Genomic DNA, 17328 nt, shown 5'->3' on the forward strand with positions numbered 1-17328 from the left:
GAGTTTAGAACATTTTTCACAATGTTGTGACAGTGGTGATATCTGAAATGGACCTGCTATCCAAGACTACAGTCAGGGCTAAATTGCCTTGAAGAAAGAATAGGAAGGGTTTGATCATTATATCAATTAACATGACTGCACAACAACAACTACTACTACTACAACAACTACTCTACTGCTACTACTACTATTACTTGCATTTATATAGCATCTTTAACATGGTAAAACATCCCAAGGCACTTCACAGGAGCATAATTAGTCAAAAATTGACTCCGAGCCAAAGAAGGAGACATTAGGACAGGTGACCAAAAGCTTGGTCAAAGAGGTAGGTTTTAAGGAGCGTTTTAAAGGGAGAGAACAACGTGGAGAGGTTTAGGGAGGGTATCCAAAGCTTAGGGCCTAGATGACTGAAGGCACGGCCACCAAAGGTGGGGTGAAGGAAATGGGGGATGCACAAGAGGCCAGAATTGAAGGAACACAGAATTCTCAGAGAGTTGTAGGGTTGGAGGAGGTTACAGAGATAGGGAGGAATGAGGCCATGGAAGGATTTGAACATGAGGATAAGAATTTTAAGATAGTTGCTGGACTGGGAGCCAATATAGGACAGTGAGCACAGGGGTGATTGGTGAATGGGACTTGGTGCGAGTTAGGATACTCACTTACCAGTAACCTGCTCACCGATGCTCATTTTGGGCTCCGCCAGGACCATTCGGCTCCAGACCTCATTACAGCCTTGATCCAAACATAGATGCAAGAGCTGAATTCCAGAGGTGAGGTAAGAGTGACATAAAGGTGGCATTCGGCCGAGTGTAGCACCAAGGAGCCCTAGTATAACTGAAGTCATTTGGGATCAGGGGGACAACTCTCCAGTGGCTGGAGTTATACCTCGCACAAAGGAAGATGGTTGTGGTTATTGGAGGCCAATCATCTCAGCCCCAGGACATTGCTGCAGGAGTTCCTCAAGGCAGTTTCCTTGGCCCAACCATCTTCAGCTGCTTCATCAATGATCTACCCTTCATAATTAGGTCAGAAGTAGGGCTGTCCACTAATGATTGCACAGAGGCTGGGTAATCTGAGTTGAGTGACTCACCTCCTGATTCCTCAAAACCTCTCCACCACCTACAAGGCACAAGTCAGGACTGCGATGGAATACTCTCCACTTGCTTGGATGAGTGCAGCTGTAACAACACTCAAGAAGCTCGAGATCATCCAGATCAAAGCAGCCCTCTTGATTGGCAGCCCATCCACCACCTTGAACATTCACTCCCTTTACCAGCGGCGCACCATGACTGCAGTGTGCACCATCTACAAGACTTACTCCAGTAACTCGCTAAGATTTCTTCGGCAGCACCTCCCAAACCTGCGACCTCTACCGCCTAGAAAGACAAGGGCAGCAGGCTCATGGGAACAACACCACCTGCACGTTCCCCTCCAAATCACACACCATCTCAACTGGGACATATATCACCGTTCCTTCATCGTCGCTGGATCAAAATCCTGGAACTCCCTTCCTAACAGCACTGTGGGAGAATCTTCACCACACGGACTACAGCGGTTCAAGAAGGCGGCTCACCACCACCTTCTCAAGGGCAATTAGGGATGGGCAATAAATGCCGGCCTCGCCAGTGACAGCATATCCCGAGAATGAATAATAATTTAAAAAAATAGTTTGCAACAGTTCCATTGTCTTTTGGCATTTTTCCTCAGAATATTTTCACACTACAATAAATGATCTGACCAAACCTACACCCATTACCATTTTAAACATGCTGTTTGCCATAAAAGCTAATTCATGTAAAGCAACCCAGTCGTCTGACACATGGAGTGTCCTTGTTCACCATTTTGTACTTAGTGACAAGTGCTGCTCCATTCTAAACCCTGGCTATTTAAAAGTATAAAAATAAATCGAGAAATTCCTATGGTATCTTCTGTGCTCAGTTGTACACAACCTGAGTGACAGTGAGGCTGGATTTGCACAGAATGCTGCCTGATGTTAACTGCGATCTGAGCCTCGTTATCCCCGCAACATGATTCAGCAGCAATATTGAAGGTTCATTGCTCATTGGCTGCATTCTTACAATGATCTCTGTCGCACGAATAGTGCTGTGTTGAAAATATTGTGCCCTCAGGAATACTGTAAAAGTCAATGCAAAAAAAAAGTTACAATATTTTTCATGTGAAGAAAACAAAATTGACCCACAGGTGTTAAAACCAGATGCTGAATGTTGGAGTATATAGGTTAGGGGATGCCTTCATTGGCATTATATTCTTGCCAATATTCCTGCAGTGGCTTTACTAACAGTAAAAAGATTAGTGATGAAGATCGACACGTAAAATGTTAGAAACTTTCAGTGGTTTTGATGCAAATTACACTTTAAAATTTGTCAAAGCAAAGATGCTTTGTATTAATTTAAGGGCAAATACTTTTCATGCTGTTAGTTTTGGCTTCTTGCCCTTTGTGCTCACTTGCTGTTTGCTCCTAAGACTCGGCCCTTTGCGTGGAAGATGCAGTCTACAATTCCAGCTCCTAAACACTTTCTGACCAGTGGAAATGGAGCTCAATTTTTGGCAGGGCTATCGAGGATTACAGAACCAAGGCAGGTAGGGGGAGTTAAGATACAGATCAGCCATGATTTAATTGAATGGTGTAACAGGTGCAAGGGGCTAAAATTTTCTTTGCTCACTAGCATCTACGAGTTAGTTACATTTTAACGTCAGGGCAGAGTGAATATTCATAGAATCATATGGCACAGAAGGAGGAAATTCAGCCCATCGTGCCTGTGCTGGCTCTCTGAAAGAGCTATCCAATTAGTCGCACTCACCCTGCTCTTTCCCCTTAGCCCTGCAAATTTCTCCTTTTTAAGTATTTATCCAATTCCCTTTTGAAAGTTAGGATTAGGATTACTATTGAATCTGCTTCCACCGCCCTTTCAGGCAGCGCATTCCAGATCAGAACAACTCGATGCATAAAAAAATTCTCCACATTTCCCCTCTAGTTGACCCTCCTGCCTGGAAACAGCTTTTCCCTATCTACTCTATCAAAGCCCTTTAGTAAATCCCCCCAAAATCTTCTCTGCCCCAAGGAGAACAATCCTATTTCCCTATTCCTTCTGTGGCTTTGCGAACAGTGAAAAGATTAATAATGAAGATTATACTGGGAACAGTCAGACACTTTGGATGATTTTGACGCGAATTACACTCCACAATTTGCCAGTGTGAAGCAAAGCTGCTTTGCACTGATACAGATATCTCCCACACACCCAGTCTATACCCCACACCCCCCCACCTTCCGCATTCCCCACCCCCCAACTATACCCCACACCCCCCCGACAATACCACACACCCCCCCCACCACCCGCAATCCCCACCCCCCAACTATACCCAATATGCCCCCAACTATACCCCACACCCCCCGACTGTACCCCACACACCCCCCGACTATACCCCACACAGCCCCTGGCTATACCCCACACACCCCCTACTATACCCCACACACCCCCCGACTACACCCCACACCCCCTGACTACACCCCACACACCCCCCGACTATACCCCACACACCCCCGACTATACCCCACACCCCCCGACTATACCCCACACACCCCCGACTATACCCCACACCCCCCGACTATACCCCACACCCCCCGACTATACCCCACACACCCCCCGACTATACCCCACACCCCCCGACTATACCCCACACACCCCCCAACTATATCCCACACCGCCCGACTATACCCCACACCGCCCGACTATACCCCAAACCCCCCGACTATACCCCACACACCCCCCGACTATACCCCACACCCCCCGACTATACCTCACACCCCCCGTCTATACCCCACACACACCCTGACTATACCCCACACACCCCCCGACTATACCCCACACACCCCCCGACTATGCCCCACACACCCCCCGACTATACCCCACACACCCCCCGACCATACCCCACACACCCCCCGACAATACTCCCCACACACCCCCCGACTATACCCCACACACCCCCCGACTATACCCCCCACACCCCCCGACTGTTGGGGGAGATGGCATATCAGGGGAAAGCAGCAAGAGCCAGGTTCGGGGCACCACGGGTGGCTGTGCTGCACAGGAGTGGAGGAAGAAGAGTGGCAGGGCGATTGTGATAGGGGATTCGATTGTAAGGGGAACTGATAGGCGTTTCTGCGGCCGCAAACGTGACTCCAGGATGGTATGTTGCCTCCCTGGTGCGAGGGTCAAGGATGTCACGGAGCGGCTGCAGGGCATTCTGGAGGGGGAGGGTGAACAGCCAGTAGTCGTGGTCCATATTGGTACCAACTACATAGGTAAAAAAAGGGATGAGGTCCTGCAAGGTGAATTTAAGGAGTTAGGAGATAAATTAAAAAGCAGGACTTCATCCCTTTTGGAGGAGGGGACCGAGTGTAACATATCAAAGTTTGCAGATGATACAAAGATGGGAGGGAAAGTAGAGAGTGAGGAGGACATAAAAAACCTACAAGGGGATATAGACAGGCTGGGTGAGTGGGCTGAGATTTGGCAGATGCAATACAATATTGGAAAATGTGAGGTTATGCACTATGGCAGGAAAAATCAGAGAGCAAGTTATTATCTTAATGGCGAGCAACTGGAAAGTACTGCAGTACAAAGGGATCTGGGGGTCCTAGTGCAAGAAAATCAAAAAGTTAGTTTGCAGGTGCAGCAGGTGATCAAGAAGGCCAACAGAATGTTGGCTTTTATTGCGGGGGGATAGAATATAAAAACAGGGAGGTATTGCTGCAGTTATATAAGGTATTGGTGAGACCGCACCTGGAATACTGCATACAGTTTTGGTCTCCATACTTAAGAAAAGACATACTTGCTCTCGAGGCAGTACAAAGAAGGTTCACTCGGTTAATCCCAGGGATGAGGGGGTGGACATATGAGGAGAGGTTGAGTAGATTGGGACTCTACTTATTGGAGTTCAGAAGAATGAGAGGCGATCTTATTGAAACATATAAGATTGTGAAGGGGCTTGATCGGGTGGATGCGGTAAGGATGTTCCCAAGGATGGGTGAAACTAGAACTAGGGGGCATAATCTTAGAATAAGGGGCTGCTCTTTCAAAACTGAGATGAGGAGAAACTTCTTCACTCAGAGGGTAGTAGGTCTGTGGAATTTGCTGCCCCAGGAAGCTATGGAAGCTACATCATTAAATAAATTTAAAACAGAAATCGACAGTTTTCTAGAAGTAAAGGGAATTCGGGGTTACGGGGAGCGGGCAGGAAATTGGACATGAATTTAGATTTGAGGTTAGGATCAGATCAGCCATGATCTTATTGAATGGCGGAGCAGGCTCGAGGGGCCGATTGGCCTACTCCTGCTCCTATTTCTTATGTTCTTATGTTCAAAGGTAGTGATCTCAGGATTACTACCAGTGCCACGTGCTAGTGAGTATAGGAACAGGAGAATAGACAGGATGAATGCATGGCTGCAGGGATGGTGTAGGAGGGAGGGATTTAGATTCCTGGGACATTGGGACCAGTTCTGGGGAAGGTGGGACCTGTACAAGCGGGACGGGTTACACCCGAGCAGGACCGGGACCAATGTCCTCGCAAGGGTGTTTGCTAGTGCTGTTGGGGAAGGTTTAAACTAGAGTGGCAGGGGGATGGGAACCTGAGCGGGGAGTCAGAAGGGAATAAAGTTGAGAGCAGTAAGAGAGAGGAAGACCCAGGGGAAATCTACAATACAAATAGTACAAACAGTTGTTCAAAAACAAGTGAAAGGGAAAAGCGTAGAGCAGCGGAAAGAAAGTGTACTTTAGGCACTTTCGGTACTTTAGGCACGGCAGATAAAATCAAAACTAGAAGGCGTAAGGCGATTAACCCAGCATCAAAGCTGTGGCAGGGGGTTGGGAACATGAGCAGGGAGACAGAGGAAAGCGTGTCAGGAAGGGACAGAAGGTATGGAGTAAAAGGTAAAGTGTTAAAAAAGGAAAAAGCAGGAACTAAGTGTCACAAAACATATTTGAAAGTTCTTTATCTGAATGCACGTAGCATTCGTAACAAAATGGACGAGTTAATGGCACAAATAACGACGTATAGGTATGATCTTGTGGCCATTACAGAAACATGGCTGCAGGGTGACAACGACTGGGAATTAAATATGCCAGGGTATTTAACAATCAGGAAGGACAGGCAGGAAGGAAGGGGAGGTGGGGTGGCTATGTTAATAAGGGAAGGAATCACTGTAATACAGAGAAAAGATATTGGGACAAAGGATCAGGATAATGAAACAGTTTGGGTAGAGATAAGGAATAATAAGGGGCAAAAAACACTCGTGGGCGTAGTATATAGGCCTCCTAATAGTTGCAACTCTGCTGGAAGAAGTATTAATCAGGAAATAGTCGGGGCATGTAATAAGGGAACAGCTATAATTATGGGGGATTTTAACTATCATATTAACTGGACAAATCAAATTGGGCAGGGTAGCCTTGAGGAAGAGTTTATTGGGCTCGATTTTAGCGTCGGGTTTCCTGTGCGTTATCGGCGGGGCGGGCTCCAAAATGTCAATTTCCACGCGCCGAGATCCTGGCCACTTCCGGGTGCCGTGCTGACGTGCGGGGCTGCGTGCGCAGGCCCTGCTGGTGGGAATCCCGCAGGCAATTAAAGCCAGCGGGGTTCCACTTGAGTGTATTTACTTTGCTTGTTCAGGTCATTAAATGAGCTGAATCAGCTGTCAAAACAGGAAGTGTGGGATTTTAGCTTCAACGCAGAGTGTTTCCACACTGGGGGAAACAGTCTCCCTTCAACCGGTCGTGTTCCAGCCAGCAGCCTGTGGCAGCTGCCAAGGTGCACTCCACAGCGGGTGGGAGAGCCCTCACCCACACAGGAGGCCACCGCATCATGTAGGGCAACCCCTGCCCTCCACCACCCCCCGCCAAGCCAGAGGACAGACCGAAGTGAAACCGCAGCCCCAGTGCGAGGAACCACCTACCTACCCTGCACAACCCCTCAGACCAACACCTGCCAGATGGGTGGTGCGTTGACATCCTCGGAGGACGAACAGCATCACCAGCCCCAGCAGCCTCGCAGTCCACGCCCTCCGCCTCGGAGACGTGGAGCCCCCCAACACGGTGCTGTGGCACACCCACCTGCACAGCAGGAGGGAGGGCAACCACAGAGAGAGATGCGTCGCAGGAGGCACTACCCTCCGCACAGGGTGTACAGACCGAGGCTCAGCTTCATGGACCTCTCCGAGGAGCAGTGCATACGTCGGCTCAGAGTCAATCACCAGGTAGTCGCCGACATCTGCAGCCTCCTTAACGACGAGCTGCTCCCTGATGGACCAAGCAGCATCTTCTTACCTGTCGCCGTCAAAGTCACCACTGCCCTCAACTTCTTTGCATCCGGATCCTTCCAGGGTGCCACCGGGGACATCACCGGGGTCTGTCAGTCGTCTGCACACAAGTGCATAAGGCAGGTCACCGATGGGTTGTTCCGCAGGGCCTCACACTACATCAACTTCGCCATGGACGAGCGCAGCCAGATGGAGAGGGCGGTTGGATTCCATGCCATGGCTGGCTTCCCACAGGTACAGGGTGTAATCGACTGCACCCACATCACAATACGGGCACCTCCGCATGAGCCAGGGCTGTTCATCAACAGGAAGGGGTATCACTCCATGAACGCCCAGCTCATCTGTGACCACCGCCAGAGATTCCTACACGTGTGCGCCAGATACCCCGGCAGCTGCCACGATGCCTTCGTCCTCAGGGAGTCCACCGTCCCGCCCATCCTGCAGGCACCCAACGCCGGCAACGGCTGGCTCCTCGGCGACAAGGGGTATCCCCTGCACACGTGGCTCATGACACCTCTGAGGAACCCCATCACCGAGCCGGAGCGTCGGTACAATGACAGCCACACTGCTACCAGGTCTACAATTGAGCAGACCATAGGGCTGCTCAAGATGCGCTTCAGGTGCCTTGATCGTTCTGGGGGAGCGCTCCAATACACACCATTCAGAGTGGGACGAATCATAGTTGTCTGCTGTGCCCTGCATAACATGGCCCAACAGAGAGGGGTGCCGCTGGAGGAGGCCCCATCCACACCCGCCACCCACATTGAGGACGATGATGAGGAGGAGGAGGAGGAGGGGGAGGGGGAGGAGGAGGAGGAGGAGGGGGAGGGGGAGGAGGAGGACGCGCCAGAGGATGGTGGACGACCCATGCGCCGAACCACGACTCACCGGGATGCTCGCCGAGCCAGGGAGGCACTCATACGTCAACGGTTCTCCTAGAGTCAGACAGTGCGAGGCGGTCGCATCTCCTCACCTGCACATGCGAGGGGCCATACCAGCCCCCTCCACTGAAGAGTGTTGCCAGTACTCCTGCACCCACAGCAGTGTGCCCAATGGACGGCAGCAGGTGTTCGCCGTCATGATGGCCTGCACGGAACGCACCTATTGCACAGGCCGCGGAAGAATGGACGAGAGGTGGCAGGAGTGGTGAGAATTATAGTGTTTAATATGTACAATGTGAAATAATATAAACAAAAAGTGTACAAACTAACAGACACCCTGGTGCATTCCCTTTGTGCTTATAACGCCCTTGGATTTCTTTTACGGGAACCCCTACGTGGTGCTACCCCTGTGGCAGGTTGCTCCTGTTCTTGCCCTGACCGGGTAGATGCTTTGGGCCGACGGCCCCTGGGTTTCGGTGCCCATGAGGGCACCTCCACAGACTGCTCCTCCTGCACCTGTGCAGGGGCAGACTCGGCCACCTGGAGAGGAGGCACCATTGCGGGTACTGGTTGACAGGGGGGCAACGGGTGGGACGTGGGGGCGCCTTGAGAAGCGTCCCCGCTTCCATGTCCCCGGTCACCATCATCCCTCTCGTGGCCTCGGCCCACATCACCCCTTCTACCCTGCTGGACGGCAGTTTGGATGGCATGTGTGAGGCCTTGCAAGGCCACCCCTAGTGTATCCGTCAGCCTGTTTATGGCGGCGGAATGTTGCTCACCCTGAATCCGTACAGCCGTTGTCAGGGCCTGCACGGACTCGATGTGGAGCTGTGCGTGACGCTCGAGGGAGGCCAGCCTGTCCTCGACCGCAGACGCTCCCGCACCTACCCGCGACACTGTGTCGCCGGTACCCTCCTGTACCTGCGCCACCAATGCCCTCATGCAGGAGTTGGACTCCTCCATCACCTGCGCGATTGTGGACAATGCGTGCGGCACCTCTCCCAGTACCTCGGCAATTAGCTGGTGCCCCTCGATGACTCTCCTTTTCACTGGTGGCCCCCTGGGTTCAGCATCTGGGTCCGGCTGAGCAGAGCCTGGAGATGAGTGCTCCCACCGATGCGGACCCTCCGCGGCTGCCCCTGCCACCAGGGTCTGCTCATGCTCACTCGTGCGCGGTGAATCACCAAGTGCAACCCCAACTAGTTGGCAAGGGGGACCCACCGAGGTGCGTGTCTCTGCGCTGGTGGATGGTTGGCTCAGATGTGACGATGCACCCTCAGAGACTGCCATGTCCTCTGAGGAATCGCCCTCCTCAATCACAGCGCTCGCAGATGGCCCTGCAAGAGAACAGAGGGCACTATGAGGCATGTGCACCAACGTTACGGTGCGCCTGATGGCAGGTGATGATACGGTCACTCGCGATCATGGGTGTTGAGTGTCATCTTTCCCTTACCGGCCGTTTCTGCAGCGACAGACTCGCCATCTGCGACCGACAGGCAATGTGGCGTGTGGGCGAGGTCGAGCGCCTCCACCTCTGCGTCTGTGAGGTCTACCACGTGTGGCGGGCCCCCTCCGGTGCGAGCCCTTTCTCGGTCGTTCTTGCTTCTCTTCTCCTGTCAAGGCAAAACACAGATGCGCGAGTGAGTGCAGATTGCATAGTGACACGCATCGAGCATCGGTGTGGGTGGGTTGAGCGTGGGGCAGATGGATGGGAGGATGCGTGTGCCACATGCCCATCCCATTGCATGGGGATTGGGGTGTGTGGTAGTGTTCGGGTGGGGACAGGGACGGTGGGTACTTGCGGGCACGGCGAGGATGGTGTGAGTGGCTGTGAGGATTGCTGCGGGAGCGCTGTGGTGGCTCTGCAGGAGGGGTTGTGATCTGTTTGGCGTGATGGTGGGGACGGGTTGTGGGAGGGTGCGTTGGTGTACTCACCTTGCCGGACCTAGTGAGGTCATTGAACCGCTTGTGGCACTGCTCCCATGTCCTGGGGGTGTTGGCCCTGCTGCTGACCTCCGCCGCCACCTCTGCCCATGCCTTCCTGGTGGCGGCGGCAGGGCACTTGCGTCCGTACGCAGGGAAGAGCGTGTCCCTCCTCCTCCTCACGCCCTCCAGCATCAGCTGCAGCGCTAGGTCCGAAAAACGTGGCGCAGCCTTTCCCCTGGATTGAGCCATCATGTCTTGCCTACTGATTGCAGCAGGAGGGGCTTTGGGAGACTGCCCCTTTAAGTGGAGCTCCTACATCGCGTCGACGGTACTGCGCATGCGCAGCCCGCCGGCACACAGCTGGGGAGCGGAGAACCCGGAAGCAGGGCTTAATCAGTTCAATTATCCCATGATCGCGCGGGGGGCGCACGCAATTAGCCGTCCGCATTTTCCACGCTCCCGGAGGACCACCCGCTGGGAACCCGCAGGCCTGCTAAAATCGAGCCCATTGAGTGTATTAGGGATGGATTTCTTGAGCAGTATGTAACTGATCCTACAAGGGGGCAAGCAACCTTCGACCTGGTCCTGTGTAATGAGCCAGGATTAATTAATAAAGTCCTAGTTAAGGATCCCCTTGGAATGAGTGACCATAACATGGTTACATTCCATATCCAATTAGAGGGTGAGAAGGTTGGTTCTCAAACAAGCGTACTGAGCTTGAATAAAGGAGACTATGATGGTATGAGAGCGGAATTGATTAAAGTGGACTGGGAAAATAATTTAAAGGGGAAGACGGTACATGAACAGTGGTGTTCATTTAAGTTATTTTACAAAGTTATTTTACAACTTTCAAAAAAAATATATTCCACTGAGGAAAAAAGGGTGTAAAAGAAATGACAGCCATCCGTGGCTAAGTAAAGAAATTAAGGATAGTATCCGACTAAAAACAAGGACATATAAGGTAGCCAAACTCAGTGGGAGGATAGAAGATTGGGAAGTCTTCAAAAGACAGCAAAAAGTAACGAAAGGATTGATTAAGAAAGGGAAGATAGATTATGAAAATAAATTAGCAAAAAATATAAAAACAGATAGCAAGAGTTTCTACAGTTATATAAAAAGAAAAAGGGTGGCTAAGGCAAACGTAGGTCCTTTAGAGGATGAGACCGGGAAATTAATGGTGGGAAACATGGAGATGGCAAAAATGCTGAACAAATATTTTGTTTCAGTCTTTACAGTAGAGGACACTAAGAATATCCCAACAATGGACAAACAGGGGGCTCTATGGGGGGAGGAGCTAAATACGATTAAAATCACTAAGGAATTGGTACTCAGTAAATTAATGGGACTCAAGGCGGATAAATCCCCTGGACCTGATGGCTTACATCCTAGGGTCTTGAGGGAAGTGGCAGTAGGGATTGTGGATGCTTTGGTAATAATTTTCCAAAATTCTCTGGGCTCGGCAAAGGTCCCGGCAGATTGGAAAACTGCCAATGTAACACCCTTATTTAAAAAGGGTAGTAGGCAGAAGGCTGGAAATTATAGACCAGTTAGCCTAACATCTGTGGTGGGTAAAATTTTGGAGTCTATTATTAAGGAGACAGTAGCGGAACATTTGGATAAACATAATTTAATAGGACAAAGTCAGCATGGCTTTACGAAGGGGAAGTCATGTCTGACAAATTTGCTTGAGTTCTTTGAAGATATAACGTACAGGGTGGATAAAGGGGAACCAGTGGACGTAGTGTATTTAGACTTCCAGAAGGCATTCGACAAGGTGCCACATAAAAGATTATTGCTCAAGATAAAGAATCACTGGATTGGGGGTAATATTCTGGCATGGGTGGAGGATTGGTTATCTAACAGGAAGCAGAGAGTTGGGATAAATGGTACATTCTCGGACTGGCAACCTGTAGCCAGTGGTGTTCCGCAGGGGTCGGTGCTGGGTCCCCAACTCTTTCCAATCTATATTAACAATTTGGAGGAGGGGACCGAGTGTAACATATCAAAGTTTGCAGATGATACAAAGATGGGAGGGAAAGTAGAGAGTGAGGAGGACATAAAAAACCTACAAGGGGATATAGACAGGCTGGGTGAGTGGGCGGAGATTTGGCAGATGCAATACAATATTGGAAAATGTGAGGTTATGCACTTTGGCAGGAAAAATCGGAGAGCAAGTTATTATCTTAATGGCGATAAACTGGAAAGTACTGCAGTACAAAGGGATCTGGGGGTCCGAGTGCAAGAAAATCAAAAAGTTAGCTTGCAGGTGCAGCAGGTGATCAAGAAGGCCAACGGAATGTTGGCTTTTATTGCTCGGAGGATAGAATATAAAAACAGGGAGGTATTGCTGCAGTTATATAAGGTATTGGTGAGACCGCACCTGGAATACTGCATACAGTTTTGGTGTCCATAGTTAAGAAAAGACATACTTGCTCTCGAGGCAGTACAAAGAAGGTTCACTCGGTTAATCCCGGGGATGAGGGGGCGGACATATGAGGAGAGGTTGAGTAGATTGGGACTCTCCTCATTGGAGTTCAGAAGAATGAGAGGCGATCTTATTGAAACATATAAGATTGTGAAGGGGCTTGATCGGGTGGATGCGGTAAGGATGTTCCCAAGGATGGGTGAAACTAGAACTAGGGGGCATAATCTTAGAATAAGGGGCTGCTCTTTCAAAACTGAGATGAGGAGAAACTTCTTCACTCAGAGGGTTGTTGGTCTGTGGAGTTTGCTGCCCCAGGAAGCTGTGGAAGCTACATCATTAAATAAATTTAAAACAGAAATAGACAGTTTCCTAGAAGTAAAGGGAATTAGGGGTTACGGGGAGCGGGCAGGAAATTGGACATGAATTTAGATTTGAGGTTAGGATCAGATCAGCCATGACCTCATTGAATGGCGGAGCAGGCTCGAGGGGCCGATTGGCCTACTCCTGCTCCTATTTCTTATGTTCTTATGTTCTTATGACTATACCCCACACCCCCCGACTATACCCCACACCCCCCGACTATACCCCACACACCCCCCGACTATACCCCACACCCCCCGACTATACCCCACACACTCTTCGACTATATCCCACACACACCCCCCGACTATACCCTACAGCCCCCGACTGTACCCCACAAACCCCCCGACTGCACCCCACACCCCCTGACTATACCCCACACACACACGACTATAGCACACACCCCCTGACTATACCCCACACCCCCCCGACTGCACCCCACACCCCCCGACTATACCGCACACCCCCCGACTATACCCCACACACACCCCTGACTATACCACACACCCCCCGACCATACCCCACACCCCCCGACTATACCCTACAGCCCCTGACTATACCCCACACACACCCGACTATAGCCCACACCCCCCCGACTATACCCCACAACCCCCGACTATACCCCACACCACCCGTCTATAACCCACACACCCCCCGACTATACCCCACACCCCCCCGTCCATACCCCATACACCCCCGACTATACCCCACACCCCCAACTATACCCCACAGCCCCCTGACTATACCCCACACCCCCGACTATACCCCACACCCCCCCGACTATACCCCACACAACCCCGACTATACCCCACAGCCCCCCGACTATACCCCACACCCCCGACTATACCCCACACCCCCCCGACTATACCCCACACACACCCATGACTATACCCCACACACCCCCCGACTATACCCCACAGCCCCCAACTATACCCCACAGCACCCCCGACTATACCCCACAGTCCCCCGAATATACCCCACACACCCCGACTACACCCCACACCCCCCGACTATACCCCACACACCCCCCGACTATACCCCACACCCCCCGACTACACCCCACACACCCCGACTACACCCCACACTCCCCAACAATACCCCACACATCCCACGACAATACCCCACACCCCCCGACTATACCCCACATCCCCCGACTATACCCCACACCCCCCCGACTATACCCCACACACCCCCCGACTATACCCCACACCCCCTGACTATACCCCACAAACCCCCCGACTGTAACCAACAGCCCCCCGACTATACCCCACACACCCCCCGACTATACCCCACACATCCCCTGACTATACCCCACACCCCCCCCGACTATACACCACACACCCCTGACTATACACCACACACCCCCCGACTATACCCCACGCCCCCTCGACTATACCCCATACAACCCCCGACTATGCACCACACACCCCCCGACTATACCCCCCACACCCCCCGACTATACCCCACACCCCCAGACTATACCCCACACCCCCAGACTATACCCCATACACCCCCCGACTATACCCCCCACACCCCCAGACTATACACCACACACCCGCCGACTATACCCCACACCCCCCCGACTATACCCCATACACCCCCCGACTATACCCCCCACACCCCCCGACTATACCCCACACCCCCGACTATAACCCACACCCCCCGTCGATACCCCACACCCCCCGACTATACCACACACACCCCCCGACTATACCCCACACACCCCCCGACTATACCCCACGCCCCCGACTATACCCCACACCCCCCGACTATACCTCACACCCCCCAACTATACCCCACACACACACCTGACTATACCTCACACCCCCCGACCACACCCCACACACCCCCCGACTATACCCCACACACCCCCCGACTATACCTCACACCCCCCGACTATACACCACACACCCCCCGACTATACCCCACACCCCCTCGACTATACCCCATACAACCCCCGACGATGCACCACACACCCCCCGACTATACACCACACACCCCCCGACTATACCCCACACCCCCTCGACTATACACCACACCCCCCCGACTATACCCCATACAACTCCCGACTATACCTCACACCCCCCGACTATACACCACACCCCCCCCGACTATACCCCACACCCCCCCCCGACTATACCCCACCCCCCCCCGACTATACCCCACATCCCCCCCCGACTATACACCACACACCCCCCGACTATACCCCACACCCCCCGACTATACCCCACACCCCCCCCGACTATACCCTACACCCCCCCGACTATACCCCACATCCCCCCCCGACTATACACCACACACCCCCCGACTATACCCCACACCCCCCGACTATACCCCACACCCCCCGACTATACACCACACCCCCCCCGACTATACCCCACCCCCCCCCGACTATACCCCATACACCCCCCGACTATACCCCCCACACCCCCCGACTATACCTCACACCCCGACTATAACCCACACCCCCTGACGATAACCCACACCCCCCGACTATACCCCACACACCCCCCGACTATACCCCACGCCCCCGACTATACCCCACACCCCCCGACTATACCTCACACCCCCCCGACTATACCCCACACACACACCTGACTATACCCCACGCCCCCGACTATACCCCACACCCCCCGACTATACCTCACACCCCCCCGACTATACCCCACACACACACCTGACTATACCCCACACCCCCCGACTATACCTCACACCCCCCCGACTATACCCCACACACACCTCTGAATAAACCCCACAGCCCCGACCACACCCCACACACCCCCCGACTATACCCCACACTCCCCGACTATACCCCACACCCCCGACTATACCCCACACCCCCGACTATACCCCACACACCCCCGACTATACACCATACACCCCCCGACTATACCCCACACACCCCCCGACTAAACCCCGCACCCCCGACTATACCCCACACACCCCCAACTATACCCCACACACCCCCGACTATACCCCACACTCCCCCCGACTATACCCCACACACCCCCCGACGATACCACCCCCCCCGAATATACCCCACACTCCCCCCGACTATACTGACACACACCCTCGACTATACCCCTCACCCCAACTATACTCCATAACCCCCGACTATACCCCATACCCCCCGACTATACCCCACACCCCAACTATACCCCTCACCCCGACTATACCCCACACCCCAACTATACCCCTCACCCTGACTATAACCTTCACCCCGACTATACCCCATACCCCCCGATTATACCCCTCACCCTGACTATACCCCTTACTCCAACTATACCCCACACCCCAACTATACCCCTCACCCCGACTATACCCCTCACCCTGACGATACCCCATACGCCCAACCATAACCCTCACCCCGACTATACCCCTCACCCCGACTATACCCGTCACCCCGACTATACCCCATAACCACCGACTATACCTCATACCCCTCGACTATAACCCTCAACCCAACTATGCCCCGCACCCCGACTATACCCCATAACCCCCAACTATATCCCACACCACCGGACTATACCCCATACGCCCGACAATACCCCATACCCCCCGACCATACCCCTCACCCTGACTATACCCCACACCCCCCGACCATACCCCTCACCCCGACTATACCCCTCACCCCGACTATACCCCATACACCCAGACTATACCCCTCACCCTGACTATATCCCATAACCCCCGACTATACCCCTGACCCCGTCTAGACCCCTCACCCCGACTATACCCCTCACCCCGTCTAGACCCCTCACCCTGACTATACCCCATACCCCTTTGTGCCTTTGTTTAAGAAGGGCGGCAGGGAAAAGCCTGGGAACTACAGACCGGTGAGCCTGACATCTGTAGTGGGTAAGTTGTTAGAGGGTATTCTGAGGGACAGGATCGACAGGCATTTGGAGAGGCAGAGACTAATTAGGAACAGTCAGCATGGTTTTGTGAGAGGAAAATCATGTCTCACGAATTTGATTGAGTTTTTTGAAGGGCTAACCAAGAAGATAGATGAGGGCTGTGCAGTAGACGTGGTCTACATGGACTTTAGCAAAGCCTTTGACAAGGTACTGCATGGTAGGTTGTTACATAAGGTTAAATCTCACGGGATCCAAGGTGAGGTAGCTAATTGGATACAAAATTGAATTGACGACAGAAGACAGAGGGTGGTTGTAGAGGGTTGTGTTTCAAACTGGATGCCTGTGACCAGCGGTGTGCCTCAGGGATCGGTGCTGGGTCCGCTGTTATTTATTATTTATATTAATGATTTGGATGAGAATTTAGGAGGCATGGTTAGTAAGTTTGCAGATGAAACCAAGATTGGTGGCATTGTGGACAGTGAAGAAGGTTATCTAGGATTGCAACGGGATCTTGATAAATTGGGCCAGTGGGCCAATGAATGGCAG

This window comes from Heptranchias perlo, chromosome 36 (assembly GCF_035084215.1).
Source record: "Heptranchias perlo isolate sHepPer1 chromosome 36, sHepPer1.hap1, whole genome shotgun sequence".
In the NCBI taxonomy this organism is placed as follows: domain Eukaryota; kingdom Metazoa; phylum Chordata; class Chondrichthyes; order Hexanchiformes; family Hexanchidae; genus Heptranchias; species Heptranchias perlo.